Genomic DNA, 19,046 nt, shown 5'->3' on the forward strand with positions numbered 1-19,046 from the left:
CCTATCTTTCAGGGCGCACTGGGTGACTCTTCTGGCAGTTGGGAAGGATGCAGGAAAAGGTGCAGTAGTGTTGGAGGTTGTTCTGCCACCACACCTCCAAAATACTACTAGTGGTGATTCTGCCACATCTCTCTCCTCCACCCCCTCCTCTTCTTCTTCCTTCATGGCCTCTTCCTGTGCTGATTTGACTTCGGAACCAGCGGTGCTCCATAGGCGTTCAAGGGGCTACGCAAGCACGCAGGCAAAAAGATGCCATGCTGTGCTTGAGCTGGTGTGCTTGGGGGACAGGAGCCACAGATTCTGTCAGCTCTGCAGGGGCAGGTTCAGAGGTGGTTGACACCACGCCAGCTTAAGGCAGGCATGGTGGTTTGTGACAATGGCACCAATCTCCTCTCTGCCCTCCGACAGGGACAACTGACCCATGTGCCCTGTTTGGCTCACATCCTTAACTTGGTGGTGCAGCGGTTCTTGGGCAGGTACCCGGGCTTACAGGATGTCCTGAGGCAGGCCAGGAAAGTCTGTGTGCATTTCCACAGGTCATTTAATGCCAGTGCTAGGCTGGCAGACCCCCAAAAGGAATTTAACCTGCCCAAGAACCGCCTAATCTGTGACATGCCCACCAGGTGGAACTCAACGTTGGCCATGCTGCAGTGACTGCACACACAGCAGAGGGCCTTCAATGAGTACCTGTGCGACTATGGAACCAGGACAGGGTCAGGGGAGCTTGTTTTTTTTCCCCACGCCAGTGGGCCTTGATCAGGGATGCATGCACTGTCCTGTCACCATTTGAGGAGGCCACGAGGATGGTGAGCAGTGACAGTGCATGCATCAGTGACACTGTCCCCCTTGTCCACATGTTGGAGCACACACTGCGTGGAATAATAGACAGGGCACTTAAGGCAGAACAGAGGCAGGATTAGGAGGACTTCCTTAGATCTCAAGGTCCCCTTTATCCAGACAGTGTTCCTGCGTGCCCACTGATCACACAGGAATGGGATGAGGAGGAAGAGGAGGAAGAGGAGGATTGTGTCAGCATGGCGGTGGAGCCTGGCACTCAGCATTGGCAGCAGTCTTTAAGGGATCATTTACAGTCCCAAGAAACCCATGGACTTGTACGTGGCTGGAAGGAGGTGGCTGCGGATCATGTCGTCCTTAGTGACCGAATGCCTCAGCAAACCTACGCTGCATGGCCTCCCTGATCCTACAAAGCCCGTGGAAGGATCCTCATATTCGTGGTATCAAGGAGAGGGATCAATACTGGCTGGCAACCCTCCTTGATCCACGTTACAAGGGTAAGGTTTCTGATCTTATCTTGCTGTCGCAGAGGGAGCAGAGGATGAAACATCTTCGGGAGGCCTTGCAGTAAGGTCTGCGCAACGCGTTCCCAGAGACTGGGAGGTTACAAACTCCTGTTCCTGGACAACATGCTGCTGAGGCTTCGGTCAGTCAAAGAAGGAGCGGTGGAGAAGGTGGCCGTCCGATGCGTTCAGACAATTTTTTAGTCCGCAGCCCCAAGGTATGATCTGTTCCAGCAACCATCGCCAGCGTCTGTTTTACATGGTGCAGGAATACCTAGGGGCAAGATCTGACGTGGACACCTTTCTCACCAAAAATCCTCTGGGTTACTGGGTCTTGAGGATGGATCACTGGCCAGAGCTTGCACAGTATGCAATTGAGCTACTGGCCTGTCCTGCATCCAGTGTTCTTTTGGAACGCACATTCAGTGCTGCTGGAGGTTTTGTAACTGATCACAGGATGCGCCTGTCCACCGACTCGGTCGATCGACTGACCTTCATAAAAATGAATCAGTCTTGGATCACCACCAGCTACCAAGCACCTGATGCTGATGTAACCAAATAATTTTTTTTGAAATGTCAGATCCCTTCAAGACTGCCTATGCTGATGCTGAGTGACTATCCTGTAATGCTGAGTGACTATCCTCTTCCTCCTCCATGATCATGCTGATAGCTTGTAAGAATATTTTTGGTTCTGGGCACCGCCACCAGTGGCTAAGGCCCAATTTTTCAGCCCCTGTTTAACAGGGGCGTGTAATTACAATTTTTGATGCAATATTTTGCAAGGAGGGTTTGTTGCTGCACTCAACCAGAGTATTTGTGAGGGGTTGCAGTGTTGTGGCACCAGCACCAGTGCCTAAGGCCCAATTTTTCAGCCCCTGTTTAACAGGGGCGTGTAATTACAATTTTTGATGCAATACTTTGCAGCAGGGCTCGTTCCTGTGCTCCAACTAGAGTATCTGTGAGAGGTTGCAGTGTTGTGGCACCAGTGCCTAAGGCCCAATTTTTCTGCCCCTGTTCAACAGGGACATGTAATTACAATTTTTGATGCAATATTTTACAGCAGGGCCCGTTTCTGCACCCACAGAGAGTAACTGTGAGGACTTACAGTGTTGTGGCACCAGCACCACCACCACCAAAAGCCCAATTTTTCTGACCCTGTTCAACAGGGGCATGTAATTACAATTCTTGATCTAATATTTCACAGCAGAGCCCGTTCCTGTGCCCACCAAGAGTAACTGTGAGGGCTTACAGTGTTGTGGCAACACCAACACCTAAGGCCCCAATTTCTGCAGAGTATATAGGGCAGGCCCCTACTTTCAAACATCCAACTTACAAACGACTCCTACTTGCAAACGGAAGGAGACAACAGGAAGTGAGATGAAATCTACCCCTAGGAAGGGAAATTCTCTCCTATAAGAGTTGATATGGGAAAAATGTGTCTCCTTTCCACTGATGCTTTATCACCAATCCTTGTTTCACTAAAAACCCCAAATTGTCAAAAAACATTTGTCATTGGGACAGAAAGTAAGGTAAAATCTTCTGAAGAAGTGTACAGACAGCAAAACAAATGTCACAGGGGCGATAACCCTTCCCTATGTTTTCCAAAAAGCTTAAAATAGATTTTTTTGCTGGAGCTAAACACGTTAAAAATGTACCAGTTCAAAATTACAAACAGATTCTACTTAACAACAAACCTACAGTCCCTGTCTTCTTTTCACCGCCTGTATACTGCTGTTCAGAGTATATAGGGCCTGGTGGCCCCACACCTTTCCTTTTTTTAATTTGGGGGTGGCGTTCCCCTTAATATCCATACAAGACCAAAAGGGCCTGGTAATGGACTGGGGGGTACCCATGCTGTTTGTCTCACTGATTTTCATCCATATTGCCAGGACCCGACATTACATTAACCACTTGACGACCGCCTCACGCCGATTTACGTCGGCAAGATGGCACGGACAGGCAAAATCACGTACATATACGTGATTTGCCTTCCGCGGGTGGGGGGTCCGATCGGACCCCCCCCGGTGCCCGAGGCGGTCGTCTTTTGTCCAGCGGCGATCAGAGGTGAGGGGGAGGCCATCCGTTCGTGGCCCCCCCTCGCGATCGCCGCCGGCCAATCACATCATTCCTTTGCTGCTGTATGCTAAACAGCAGCAAAGGAAATGATGTCATCTCTCCTCGGCTCGGTAATTTCCGTTCCGGCCTGAGGAGAGAAGACAGGTATGTGAGTGCACAAACACACACACATACAGTAGAACATGCCAGGCACACTAAAAACCCCGATCGCCCCCCGATCCCCCCCCAATCACCCCCCCCCCCCGTCACAAACTGACACCAGCAGTTTTTGTGTTTTTTTTTTTTCTGATTACTGCATTGGTGTCAGTTTGTGACAGTTACAGTTTTGGGACAGTTAGTATTACCCCCCTTTAGGTCTAGGATACCCCCCTAACCCCCCCTAATAAAGTTTTAACCCCTTGATCACCCCCTGTCACCAGTGTCATTTTTCTGATCGCTGTATTAGTGTCGCTGGTGACGCTAGTTAGGGACCTAAATATTTAGGTTCGCCGTCAGCGTTTTATAGCGACAGGGACCCCCATATACTACCGAATAAATGTTTTAACCCCTTGATTGCCCCCTAGTTAACCCTTTCACCACTGATCACCGTTTAACTGTTACGGGTGACGCTGGTTAGTTTGTTTATTTTTTATAGTGTCAGGGCACCCGCCGTTTATTACCGAATAAAGGTTTAGCCCCCTGATCGCCCGGCGGTGATATGCGTCGCCCCAGGCAGCGTCAGATTAGCGCCAGTACCGCTAACACCCACGCACGCAGCATACACCTCCCTTAGTGGTATAGTATCTGTACGGATCAGTATCTGATCCGATCAGATCTATACTAGCGTCCCCAGCAGTTTAGGGTTCCCAAAAACACAGTGTTAGCGGGATCAGCCCAGATACCTGCTAGCACCTGCGTTTTGCCCCTCCGCCCGGCCCAGCCCAGCCCACCCAAGTGCAGTATCGATCGATCACTGACACTTACAAAACACTAAACGCATAACTGCAGCGTTCACAGAGTCAGGCCTGATCCCTGCGATCGCTAACAGTTTTTTTGGTAGCATTTTGGTGAACTGGCAAGCACCAGCCCCAGGCAGCGTCAGGTTAGCGCCAGTAGCGCTAACACCCACGCACGCACCGTACAGCTCCCTTAGTGGTATAGTATCTGATCGGATCAATATCTGAATCGATCAGATCTATACTGGCGTCCCCAGCAGTTTAGGGCTCCCAAAAACGCAGTGTTAGCGGGATCAGCCCAGATATCTGCTAGCACCTGCGTTTTGCCCCTCCGCCGGGCCCAGCCCAGCCCACCCAAGTGCAGTATCGATCGATCACTGACACAAAACACTAAATGCATAACTGCAGCGTTCGCAGAGTCAGGCCTGATCCCTGCGATCGCTAACAGTTTTTTTGGTAGTATTTTGGTGAACTGGCAAGCACCAGCCCCAAGCAGCGTCAGATTAGCGCCAGTACCGCTAACACCCACGCACGCACCGTACACCTCCCTTAGTGGTATAGTATCTGAACGGATCAATATCTGATCCGATCAGATCTATACTGGCATCCCCAGCAGTTTAGGGTTCCCAAAAATGCAGTGTTAGCGGGATCAGCCCAGAAAAAAAAAAAAAAAAGCACCCCTGTCGCCCCCTGCTCTCGCGCTAAGGTGAACGCAAGCGGCGGTCTGTCGTCAAACGTAAAAAGCAATTGCACCATGCATGTGAGGTATCGCCACGAAGGTCAGATCGAGGGCAGTAATTTTTGCAGTAGACCTCCTCTGTAAATCTAAAGTGGTAACCTGTAAAGGCTTTTAAAGGCTTTTAAAAATGTATTTATTTTGTTGCCACTGCACGTTTGTGCGCAATTTTAAAGCATGTCATGTTTGGTATCCATGTACTCGGCCTAAGATCATCTTTTTTATTTCATCAAACATTTGGGCAATATAGTGTGTTTTAGTGCATTAAAATGTAAAAAAGTATGTTTTTTCCCAAAAAAATGCATTTGAAAAATCGCTGCGCAAATACTGTGTGAAAAAAAAAAATGAAACACCCACCATTTTAATCTGTAGGGCATTTGCTTTAAAAAATATATAATGTTTGGGGGTTCAAAGTAATTTTTTTGCAAAAAAAAATAACTTTTTCATGTAAACAATGAGTGTCAGAAAGGGCTTTGTCTTCAAGTGGTTAGAAGAGTTGGTGATGTGTGACATAAGCTTCTAAATGTTGTGCATAAAATGCCAGGACAGTTCAAACCCCCCCCAAATGACCCCATTTTGGAAAGTAGACACCCCAAGCTATTTGCTGAGAGGCATGTCGAGTCCATGGAATATTTTATATTGCGACACAAGTTGCGGGAAAGAGACAAATATTTTTTTTTTTTTTTTTTGCACAAAGTTGTCACTAAATGATATATTGCTCAAACATGCCATGGGAATATGTGAAATTACACCCCAAAATACATTCTGCTGCTTCTCCTGAGTACGGGGATACCACATGTGTGAGACTTTTTGGGAGCCTAGCCGCGTACGGGACCCCGAAAACCAAGCACCGCCTTCAGGCTTTCTAAGGGCGTGAATTTTTGATTTCACTCTTCACTGCCTATCACAGTTTCGGAGGCCATGGAAAGCCCAGGTAGCACAAAACCCCCCCAAATGACCCCATTTTGGAAAGTAGACACCCAAAGCTATTTGCTGAGAGGTATAGTGAGTATTTTGCAGACCTCACTTTTTGTCACAAAGTTTTGAAAATTGAAAAAAGAAAAAAAAAAAGTTTTTTCTTGTCTTTCTTCATTTTCAAAAACAAATGAGAGCTGCAAAATACTCACCATGCCTCTCAGCAAATAGCTTGGGGTGTCTACTTTCCAAAAGGGGGTCATTTGGGGGGTTTTTATGCCACCTGGGCATTCCATGGCCTCCGAAACTGTGATAGGTAGTGAGGAGTGAAATCAAAAATTTTCACCCTTAGAAATCCTGAAGGCGGTGCTTGGTTTTCGGGGCCCCGTACGCGGCTAGGCTCCCAAAAAGTCCCACACATGTGGTATCCCCATACTCAGGAGAAGCAGCTAAATGTATTTGGGGTGCAATTCCACATAGGCCCATGGCCTGTGTGAGCAATATATCATTTAGTGACAACTTTGTGCAAAAAAAAAAAAAAGTGTCACTTTCCCGCAACTTGTGTCAAAATATAAAATATTCCATGGACTCAATATGCCTCTCAGCAAATAGCTTGGGGTGTCTACTTTCCAAAATGGGGTCATTTGGGGAGGTTTTGTGCCACCTGGGCATTCCATGGCCTCCGAAACTGTGATAGGCAGTGAAGAGTGAAATCAAAAATTTACACCCTTAGAAATCCTGAAGGCGGTGATTGGTTTTCGGGGCCCCGTACGCGGCTAAGCTCCCAAAAAGTCCCACACATGTGGTATCCCCATACTCAGGAGAAGCAGCTGAATGTATTTTGGGGTGCAATTCCACATAGGCCCATGGCCTGTGTGAGCAATATATCATTTAGTGACAACTTTTTGTAAATGTTTTTTTTTTTTGTCATTATTCAATCACTTGGGACAAAAAAAATAAATATTCAATGGGTTCAACATGCCTCTCAGCAATTTCCTTGGGGTGTCTACTTTCCAAAATGGGGTCATTTGGGGGGGTTTTGTACTGCCCTGCCATTTTAGCACCTCAAGAAATGACATAGGCAGTCATAAACTAAAAGCTGTGTAAATTACAGAAAATGTACCCTAGTTTGTAGACGCTATAACTTTTGCGCAAACCAATAAATATATGCTTATTGACATTTTTTTTACCAAAGACATGTGGCCGAATACATTTTGGCCTAAATGTATGACTAAAATTTAGTTTATTGGATTTTTTTTATAACAAAAAGTAGAAAATATCATTTTTTTTCAAAATTTTCGGTCTTTTTCCGTTTATAGTGCAAAAAATAAAAACTGCAGAGGTGATCAAATACCATCAAAAGAAATCTCTATTTGTGGGAAGAAAAGGACGCAAATTTAGTTTGGGTACAGCATTGCATGACCGCGCAATTAGCAGTTAAAGCGACGCAGTGCCAAATTGGAAAAAGACCTCTGGTCCTTAGGCAGCATAATGGTCCGGGGCTCAAGTGGTTAAAGCTGCAAGCAGTTTTAAATGACTTTTATTCCTTTAAAAATGTCATTTTGTGCAGGGACTGCTCTAAGCACGGGAAACACGTGCCACTTTACAGGCATACTATAGACACCCCCCAGGTATGATATTTAAAGGAATATTTCACTTTTTTTTCACTTTAAGCATCATTAAAATCACTGCTCCCGAAAAAACGGCCGCTTTTAAAACTTTTTTTTGCATTGATACATGTCCCCTGGGGCAGGATCCGGGTCCCCAAACCCTTTTTAGGACAATACCATGCAAATTAGCCTTTAAAATGAGCACTTTTGATTTCGAACGTTCAAGTCCCATAGACTTCAATGGGGTTCTAACGTTCGTGCGAATTTTCGGTCCGTTCGCAGGTTCTGGTGCGAACTGAAATGGGGGGGGGGGGGGTGTTCGGCTCATCCATAATCTCTATGCCCCAAACACCTACCAAAAATCTACAAAACTGTCATACAAAAAATTCAACACTACCCCAAAGACCAAATTATTATATGTGGCGACTTTAATGAAGTAATTGACTTTCCACTAGATAGACCCTGGAGATGTCAACATGGCACTGATAAAGATTTCACCTTCTACTCCAACTCCTAGAGAACCTTTTCCAGGATTGACCTCCAAAGTACTACTACAATCCATTTGTACCTCCTCCATTGGGGGTGATATCATGGTCTGACCATGCCCCTGTGTCTATTACACTCACCCTGATACCTTCCACCACACTACATAAACTATAGAGACTAAACCCTTCCCTGATCAGTATCAAGGACAATAGGGAACAGGTCAGATCTGGTATTGGGGACTTTTTTACCCTCAACGCAGGTTCTGTCTCTAATTCCACCACGCTTTGGGATGCCCACAAGTCTGTGAAACGAGGGACACTACTGAAGCTGGGACCCCAGGAGAAGTAAAAACGCAATGCAACCCTTAACACTTTCCTAGACAATATTAGGACCCTAGAAATGTGTAACAAACAAGCCCCCTAAGAGGCCACCCACGCTGAACTCTGCAAACTTAGGTCTGAACTGAGCTTGTACCTACAGAGTGGGTATGACTTTTATATGCGAAAATTAAGATTCACCTGGTATTCCCAGGGAAATAAGGCAGGGAAAATTATGGTGCAGCAATACAAATGTAAAGCAGCACAGTCCAAAATCCCTTTTCTCATAAACTCTAAAGGTCAAAAGCTTATAAACCCCAAAGATGCAGCCAATTGTTTTGGTTCCTTCTATTCTAAACTGTACAACCTAAACTGCTCCCCTACTGAGCCACAACCTACCTGTGCAACTATTTAAAACTTCCTTTCTAAATTAAGTCTCCCCTCCCTAACCCCTGCACAGGTAACAGCATTAGCTCAACTTTTTTCGATACAAGAAGTCCAGAGCACTATTAAGACACTCCCTTGACACAAACAAAGCCCCAGGACATGATGGCTTTGGAAATTAATACTATAAGATGTATTGTGAGCAATTAGTCCCCCATCTCTGTAACTCACTTAATAGATTTCTAACTACTGGAGACATTCCAACTGAATCATTAGAAGCCATTATCACTGTGACAGACTCACCTGGGACAGAGGCTTTTGGAGGGGACTGAATGCTAGCCCCTTGCCTGCCAATTATGGGCCCTGGCATTTGGGGGAGCGGTGCTCTTTGTGAGCTGTATGCCTGGGGACCCCTGAGGTGGTGTTACTTTAGATTCAGGTCCATGTCCCCCAAGACACACATACTCTGGGAACCCTGTATATGCCATATTAGAAATAGTGACTGATTTATACTGTGGGGACACATACTGTTAGATGCTAATGTCATCAACTCCAGCCACCTATCTGTTGTCTTCTATAATATAAATGAGTCCATGTTCAGCAACTAAACAAGTATTGTCTTGTTTTGTGATTGTGAGTGGTTGGAATATCTGATATCTATATTCAGACTGGGAGGAAGTGGTATATGACAAAAGCACTCAAGCGGAGTGTGTGACATTTTGTTACATTGGTGGCAAGCAGTAGGATGCTTCCTGCAGTCTGGGACATCCAAACTTCCACCTGGATCGAAGGTCCAGATAACAGGAGAGGAGAGGTACAGATACCAGCTGCCATGGAAGAGGAATTCAGAAGGAGGTTGCGAGAGATGCAGATACAGCACAGAGGACCAGTATCAGAGCAGGCCCTGCTGGGAGGGTTTGATTCTATCCGCTGCGAACTCTGGAAGTAGACGCTAACCTGTGAGCAGTGACAACAGGGAAAAGTTCTCCCCTCCATCCAGAAAAGGTACTGGTCGCAGTATGGATTGTGAGTGCTGTTTTTGGGAGAAAAAACGCACAAGGAGCAGACAGCTGAATTAAGCAGGCTGGTCTGGGCAGAGATGTGGCTGGATGAGAGCTACAGAGCCCTCCGGTGGCATGTATCCCAAGCTTGCTCTTGGATAGGGGATGACAGCCCAATGGAAGGCTTTGGCTATGGCGGCCTGGGACTGTTGTATGTGAAGCTGACAGGGGACCCTAACTTTGGGAGTGATTTGGAGTGGCAGTTGGACGAAATCATGGATTTCAGAGAAGAGCTACTGAACATCTCAGAAGTGCACTGGGAACTGGAAGATAGAGTTTCTGGCCATTCAGGAATGGGAGCTGGAGATCGCCTACAGATGGCTACTAAACTCTGCTCAGCACCAGGGCTGGGCTCCCTTTGCCTGGGACTATCAGGAAATACCAGTTGACAACTCTGAAATCCTGGCTGAAGAGTCGGCAATGTGGCAGAGTAACAGTGTGCTTTGCAACCTGCCCCCGCAGCTATGGACGCGGAGGTTATATGGCGGATGCAGCAAGTGCTGACTGACCTTGATGATCCTGTTTCTGCATGGTATGATCTTGGATGGAGGAATGTGCCTGTCCAGCAGCATGCCAGAGAATTGGCAGTGGAAAATCTGGAGATTGCCATCCCCAAAGCTGAAGTGCTGACAACAGGGCAGAGCTCTGCTAACCTCTGCATAAGCACTGATAGCATCTTCTGGGTTCCACAGACAGGAGATGGTGAACCTCTATCCCCAGACACCAGTTGCAGAGACAGGGGATTTGATAGTCTTTTCTGCTGAGGAAGAATAACCTGATGAGCCTCCAGAAGAAGAGCTGGTATCAGGGCCAAACTTCACTGTGCTCTGCCCAGCACCAATAGCATCTTCTGGGTTCCACGGACAGGAGATGGTGAACCTCTATCCCCAGACACAAGTTGCAGAGACAGAGGATTTTATAGACTTTTCTACTGAGGAAGAACAACCTGATGAGCCTCCAGCAGAAGAGCTGGTATCAGGGCCAAACTTCACCGTGCTCTGCCCAGAATCGATAGCATCTTCTGGGTTCCACGGACAGGAGGTGGTGAACCTCTATCCCCAGACACCAGTTGCCGAGACAGGGGATTTGATAGACTTTTCTGCTGAGGAAGAACAACCTGATGAGCCTCCAGCAGAAGAGCTGGTATTAGGTCCAAACTTCACTGTGCTCTGCCCAGCACCAACAGCAGTATCTGTGGAGTTGCAAGGAACTTCCCCAGCTGAAGCGCTGGTCACCAGACAGAGGGTCCAAGACCTCTGCCCCACACCTGTGGCAGTTCCGGAGGGTGAGAAGGTGGCAATCACTTCCCAGCCGCAGATACAGGGAGAGAATGGAGAGGAGGTGTCTGTCGTCCCTCCCCAATAGTTGGCCAGGGTGGAGGAAGCGGTCTTTCTTCCCCAGCAAAGATCCGTGCACCTGGGAGACAGTACCATAGACATGTCATCCCAGCAGCCAGATGAGGGAACGGAAAATGAAGCAGGCAGCTCACCTCCCCAATGGCAGCTACACAGTTTGGGAGTGGAGGAATCCAGCCTCCTGCCCCAGCCGAAGCAGATGATGTGGAGTCCCCAGCAGAAGTGCTGGCGACAGGGCAGAGTGCTACCAACCTCTGCCCAGCATCGGCAACAACTGTGGAGATCCAGGGAGCCGGGGCAGTCGGCCCCTCTCTTCGGTGCCAAGCTGATGTAGTGAAGCTGCTACTCTCAGCTCAATCACTGGCAACAGGGAGGCGTGTCCGGATGTGTATCAGGGAGGACGTGTAAGAGGTTGAGCTCTACACAGTCACTGCAAATCCATTGCCATCCCCATTGCCATCCACCTTTGTGAGACTCCATCGCACCCGCTCTGCCTCCTAGACCCCCTGCTACAATCCCGGAGGGGTCTTGGCTGGATTTGGCTGCCTATTCTTGATTTGGGCCTACAGCCCGACCCGCACCAAGGACGCCCGCCGCCATATTGGGGCCTGCTGACCACTTTGAGTCCTCCGCCTTTCATTCCTGTGATCCGGTGAACTAACAGATGCTCTACCCTAGGGCAGGGGAGAAAAATTACCTGCGGATCCCATCTTTCTGCTCCGGATCCCCGCTGCCTAACGCCATCTCGCAGCCTGCCAACCCGACCCCTCCTGCCTCCCGGACGTAATGAGTAGCAGTTCTCCCCCATATTGACGCCCCGAGTAGAGACCTCATTCTGCTGCAACACCGGGGTCCTGAGTCCAAAAGTGCAATTTGTAACCTGCGAGGAGTGGAGCTCACCCAGCCAGCTGTCACCAGCAGGAAAGTCCTATACCTGGAGGTAGGCAGCCATCTTGCTACTTCAAGTACACCCCTTTCCACTCCATTCCACTTTAATCTACCAGCCGCACAGCTCCCTCCCCTCCAGTTTTAGCGCATATTGAGACTATTAACCCTCTCCCACAGTTACCTAAGGAGTCTCCTTTGCAAATGCCTACCACACTTTGTAATTAAATAACATCCATAAATACACATGTAAACAGATGTGATTGAAGGGGGCCCTGCCCAGCTACCAGCCTTACAGCTCCAGCTATGCCCACCAAGACACCTAAACCCCGCTCCACACTAGGTAAAAGATCCAGAAAGGGATTGAAATCTCACACGGTTGCCTCCAGCTCCATCCAGCAATACCTAGCTGGCGCACAATGTTGACAGGCCAGAACCTCGAGACCGAGTGTCTCTCCCTCCTCCCACTCTGCCTCCGTGAGGGAAAGTTCCCCCTGCCTCTTCTTACTGCTCAGATCTCATGGATCCCCCGCTGGCTCAGAAATGACGATGCTGATGAGTGGACTTAAAAAGGAACTTGCTGGAATGTTCCACAGCTTGGAGAAATCCATTAAGAAAGAAATTACCGCTGTGAGCTGACATGTCCCACCTCCTGGTCAGAGTTGAGGAAACAGAACAGCGTCAGGATTCCCAAGCATCAGCTATAGAAGAATTACAGGAGACTGTTATCCAGCTTGCCTTTGCTCATCGTGCCTCTCTCTACAAACTCGAAGACCTCGAGAACCGTAACCGTAGAAATAATCTACGTATCAGAGGGCTACCAGAAGCAAACAGAGACAATGACCTAGAGCCATCGATCCGAGGCATTTTCAACACAATACTGGGAAAACCTGTCAACAGCCCACTGCGATTTGATCGTGTGCACCGTGCTCTGCGACCTCGTAATACAAACTCAGACCGGCCCAGAGACGTCATATGTCGCTTGCACTATTTCGAAGACAAAAACGCCATCATGACAAAAATGCGGAACACTCCTAACATTGACTTTGATGGAGTAGTCATTAATATATTCCCTGACCTGTCCAAAGAAACCCTCGATCACCGCAGAGTACAAAAACTGCTCCTTGAACACCTGCGTACAGACGGAATTACGTACAGATGGGGTTTTCTAGCCTGCCTGATTGCCACCAAAAATGGCCGTTCCCACACTCTTCGCTTTCACAAGGAACTCCCTACCTTTCTACAGGATCTCAGTCTTCCGCCTGTAGAGCTACCGGGATGGCAGGATCCCATCCCAAAATTCTGGAATCCCCTGGACCCCCTTGGCGGTAAACCCCATCAAAGAAAAGGCACATATCAATCCCAGGCTACTTGCTAGATCCCTTAAGGCTAAACAAGTAAAGTCATTTATTCCCAAAATTAAACACATTGCCAAAGCTTTTAGGGAATTTTATGCAGATCTTTATAATGTCACAAATGGTCTATCCCCTCTATCCCCAACAGAGAGGCGCAATCGCATGCTTTCTTATCTGAAGGAGACAAACCTCCCTAAATTATCTAGGTCAGCCCTTAAGGAAATGGAAGCGGATTTCTCAGTTGAAGAATTCCAGGCCGCTTTGAAATCCTCCCCTTCAGGTAAAGCTCCCAGACCTGATGGGTTCACTATCCTATACTACAAAACATTCCAAGACATCCTACTGCCTCACCTCACAGCCTATGCTAACTCAATTTCCCAATCCTCAGGCTTACGCCCAGAATCCCTTTCAGCCCACATTACTGGTATACCTAAACCCGGTAAAGACCCCACCCTATGCAGCAGTTACAGGCCAATTTCATTGATAAATACTGACGTTAAACTATTTGCCAAGGTGATGGCTAACCGCATACTCCCCCTATTACCCAGTTGGATCTCAGCAGATCAAACAGGTTTCATACCACATAGAGAAGCTAAAGATAACTCCTTACGGACAATTTCCCTAATCCAGTATATTCAAAGATGTACCCAGCCCACCATACTCCTTTCCACCATTGCTGAAAAAGCATTTGATAGGGTTGACTGGGACTACCTTAAGATGACCCTACGTCACTTTAGATTATGCCCAAAGATATACCATTGCATTTCTTCTCTTTATTCCAATCCCTCTGCGCAAATTTGCATAAACGGCATGCTGAGTGACCCCTTCACCCTACACAATGGCACTAGGCAGGGATGCCCTCTCTTCCCCCTCCTTTTTGCTATCACTTTAGAACCCTTCCTAGCCACAATTAGACACAACATTAATATACACGGTATTCAAGTAGGTGACAGAACTCACAAATACTCCACCTACGCCGACGACATACTTTTCTTTATCCAACAGCCACGTTTCTCTCTACCCAACTTAATGTCAGCATTTTCCACCTTCCAAACGATATCAAACTTCAAAATAAACCTCTCCAAATCTGAAATCCTGAACATTAACCTTCCCAGATCAGAGGCGGCCTCTCTAAAACCCCTCTTTCCCTTTAGATGGGAACAGACTCACATGAAATACTTGGGTATATATCTCACACCTAAACTGCACTCCCTTTTCAAGTATAACTACATCCCACTGTTAAATAGTATCAGAGAGGACCTAAGAAAATGGGCTAGCCTATCACACTCCTGGCTGGGGAAAATAAACGTTATAAAAATGAATATACTCCCTTGCATACTATTTATTTTTCAAATGATCCCACTGAGTGTGCCTGCGGGGTTCTTCACTATTCTGCAAGCAATGATCTCCCACTTTGTTTGGAGGAACAGCCCCCCCAGAGTATCCAGAGATGTTCTTTTTCAATCTAAGTGCTCTGGGGGACTGGCACTCCCAAATTTTAAGACATACTATCATGCTGTTATACTGAAAATATACAGATAACAATCAGCGCAAACAATTGTGACTAATCCCTAAATTGCAAGCTGAACACTACAGGTAATCACATATGCCTGAAAACATAACTGAAAAAAAGGGGGTAAGTGCAGCGCAATATAAAATCAAATAAATTCCCCTATATTCAATCTGGGCCAGTCCACTAATAATATTCCTTGTCAAAAGAAGTTTATTGAGTATACAATGTTATAAAGATACATAAAGTAAGTTTACAAGGATCTATAAAGTAAGCTCATTGTTTTACAGTAGGGTTTATATAGGTAAATATCATGAAATTTCAAATATTAAACATTGGGTTCACGTAAACCTAAATTAAAGATATATATAATTTCTTTAGTTACTTTTATAGGTATTTAAATGATTTATACCTACTATACATATTGTTTACAAGTAGAGTGTATATAGGTCAAATAAATTCTGATAATAAGCTTTAATCGTAAGGTGGAGAAAAGGAAAGAGAAAGAAGAAAAAGGGTTGAAAGGTAGAGGTATGGTCCACAAGGTTGTCCCGCTCGTCAGTTTATTATTCTTTTTAGTTCTCTCTGAAGCCTTAGAATGGGTGTCTCTGTAAGTCATTTAATCTGTTACCATGGCAACAGGACAGAGTCATTGAAGTTTGACAGGAACTGTTGTTTTATCCAAGGATGCCAAAGTTTTTCAAATTCAAATGGCTACCATCTTAGCATGGGACATTGTATTATTCATTCTGTGAATTGTTTCTGCTAGTACCAATGTAGGAGATTTCAATGCCTTGTCACTGTTTGTTTTGCAGCCGTTATTAGTTGGATCATAGTTTGAATTGAGAGAGTGTTAACCATTCCGGTTTTAGATTAAGTAAAGTTAAATATGGATCTGGTTGTATTATTTTTTTAAATATTTTAGATGCAATCACGAAGACTTCCTTCCAGAACGTTTGGATTACTGGGCACGTCCACCATATGTGTAAATATGTGCCTATTTCTGGGCATCCTCGAAAACAAAGAGCTGAGGTATTAGGTGAATATTTTGCCACTCTAGCGGGTACAAGGTACCAGCGAGTTAGGACTTTATAATTTGTCTCCAGTGCTAAGATGTTGGGTGAAGATGACTTAGATGTGAGCCATATGTTAGACCAGTCCGTGTCTTCTAAAGTTCATCCCAGGTCCTCCTCCCACCTTTGAACGTAAGAGGGTCTATTAAGATTTGCTACTCCATATAATTGATTATAAAGTGATGAAATTGTACCTTTAGCAAATGGATCTTTTGTACAGATTGATTCAAAAATGGATAATTGGGATAATGGTGTATCCCGCTTTAGGAATGGTGTATAGAAATTTTTGATTTGGAGATATCTAAATATCTCAGAGTTTGGTAGATCATATTTTTCTCTAAGCGATGGGAATGAAAGGAATGATTTAGATGCTATGAAGTCATTTAGTGTCTGAATGCCTGATGTTGTCCAAGCTTTAAAAGAATTTGGGTAGATCCATGCCGGATAAAAGGCCGGATTTCTGATAAAAGAAAGGAGAGGATTGTGTGGAGATTGTAACTGATATTTGTTTTTTAGTTTATCCCAGAGAGATAAGAAGTGTTTAGTTATGGGATTATGAATTTTAAAGCGGTCTTTAGGATCAAGCCATAATAAATTTGATATTAATAGAGGGTCATTTTCTGAAGCCTCTATAAATACCCATAAAGGGATTTCCTGTTTTGCATGGTATTTGGACAGACTGGCCAAATGTGCTGCTCTGTAGTAGTTAGTAAAATTAGGGTATCCCAGGCCTCCTTTATTTTTGGGAAGATGTAGTGTGTGTATTGGTATACGTGGTTTAGAAGAGCCCCATATAAACGAAGTTGCTCTTTTTTGTACTATTTTCAAAAAATAGGAAGGAATTGGAATAGGGAGGAACTCTGAATAGATAAAGCAATTTGGGTAGAATAGTCATTTTGATTGCATTAATCTTCCCCATCCAGGATAAAGGAAGTTGCGACCATTGTTTTATTAGATTTGTGATCTGTCTTAATACAGGAGGATAATTGGTTGAGAATAAGTCAGAATGAGATGCTGTTAAATAAATTCCAAGATATGGGATTGATTTTTCTGCCCATGTGAATGGGAGTGCAGCCCTAGCCGGGATCAATTCCATGTTTGTGAGTGAAATATTAAGCACTAGGCATTTCTTAGGATTAATCATAAGGCCGGATAGGGCCGCAAATCCATCAAGAGCTGGTTTTAAGTTAGGACCAGAGACCTGTGGTGATGATAGAAAAAGTAATATATCGTCTGCAAATATACATAATTTGTGTGTAATACCTCCTACTTCAATGCCAGTTATAGTTTGGTTTGTTCTGATGTATTGGGCCATGGGTTCGAGTATAAGGGCAAATAATAAGGGAGATAATGGGCAACCCTGTCGGGTACCTCTTTCGATATTAAAGGCTTCAGATTTGTATCCAGCATATTTTATATAGGCTTTGGGATTATTATATAATGCTTTGATCCATGTTAAAAAGTGGGGTCCAAAACCCCATTTTTGTAATGAATATTGCATATATTGCCAGGATACTGTGTCAAATGCCCTCTTAATATCGAGAGATAGAAAACATAAAGGGATTTTCTGTTTTTTAGCAATATGTGCCAATAACACTGCCCTGCGTATATTATCGCCTGCCTGTCTATTTGGCATGAAGCCTACTTGATCTGTATGTACTAATTTTCCTATAATGCTATTGAGGCGTTTTGCTATTATTTTTGCTAATAATTTAATATCGAGGTTTAACAGAGAGATAGGCCGATAATTCACACAGGAAGTATCATCAGAAAGGGGTTTTAGGATCATACAAACAATTGCCATTAGTGTTTCTTGCCGAAAAGAATGTCCATCTAGAAGTTTGTTAAAAGTTTCAGTGAGAATGGGAGAGAGTATTTCTGAGAATGTTTTATAGTATAAAGCCGAGTAGCCGTCTGGGCCTGGTCTTTTGTTAAGTTTTAGGTCTTTTATGGCGTTAGCAACTTCATCTATAGTTATAGGCTCATCCAAACTGCTTTTTTGATTCTGAGATAGCTCAGGTAAGGTTATTTTTGAGAAGAAGGATTCAGCCTCTGTAGGATTAAATTCATTGTTTGTCTTGTATAAAGTTGCAAGATGTGAGTGAAATTTATGGACTATTTTAACTGGATTACAAGTGTAAACATTTTTTGATAATTTCAAACGTATTGGTTTGAAAGATTTGTTAGTTGAATTTAATGCCCGAGCCAAATATGTACCTGGTTTGTTTGTATTCATGTAGAAATTGTGTTTGGAGCGTTTGAGGGATTTATCAACTGACTCAGTGAGAAATAGATCGTATTCCAATCTAGATTTTTCCAGATGAGATTTTGTACTCTGAGATGGATTATCTTGAAATGATATGTAGGCTGCATTAAAATTGAGTTCTAGTTTTTTTGCTAGATTTTTGCGTTCCCGTTTAAATAGTGCCATTTGTCTTTGTATTGTACCACGCAAGACAGGCTTATGAGCTTCCCACAGTGTTATTGGGGAGATGTCTGTTGTATTATTAATTGATATGTATTCCTTTAAAGCTTGTTCAATGGCCATCTGATGTAGTGGGTGTTTGAGCATTATGTCCGGTAAGTACCACGTTGGGTCATGCGCTTTTGTTATGGCTGAGGCTATAGTAGTGTATACTGCATTATGGTCAGACCACGGAATCGGAATTATATCTGATGCAATAATTTCTGGTATCATTCCTATTGTTAGAAAAATATGATCTATTCTGGTGAAGGTTTGATGAGGGTGCGAGAAATAAGTGAATTTCTTTTTCATTGGGTTACTTTCTCTCCATGAATCTACCAGATTGTATTTGGAAAGAAGTTGAGAAAAAGGTAATCTAGAGGTTATTTTGGATGGTGTAAAAGGTGATTTATCTAGAAATGGGAGGAGGACCTGGTTCGAATCCACACACATTATCACTGTTTCTATTTTGTGTGTGTTAATCACTTGTAATATATGTGAGAGGAATGGTGTAGGTTGTTTGTTAGGAGCGTAGTAGGAAATCACCGTGATTGCTGTATCCATTATATAACCCATGAGTATCAGG

The sequence above is a fragment of the Aquarana catesbeiana genome, linkage group LG05, assembly GCF_042186555.1.
Source record: "Aquarana catesbeiana isolate 2022-GZ linkage group LG05, ASM4218655v1, whole genome shotgun sequence".
Taxonomy (NCBI): domain Eukaryota; kingdom Metazoa; phylum Chordata; class Amphibia; order Anura; family Ranidae; genus Aquarana; species Aquarana catesbeiana.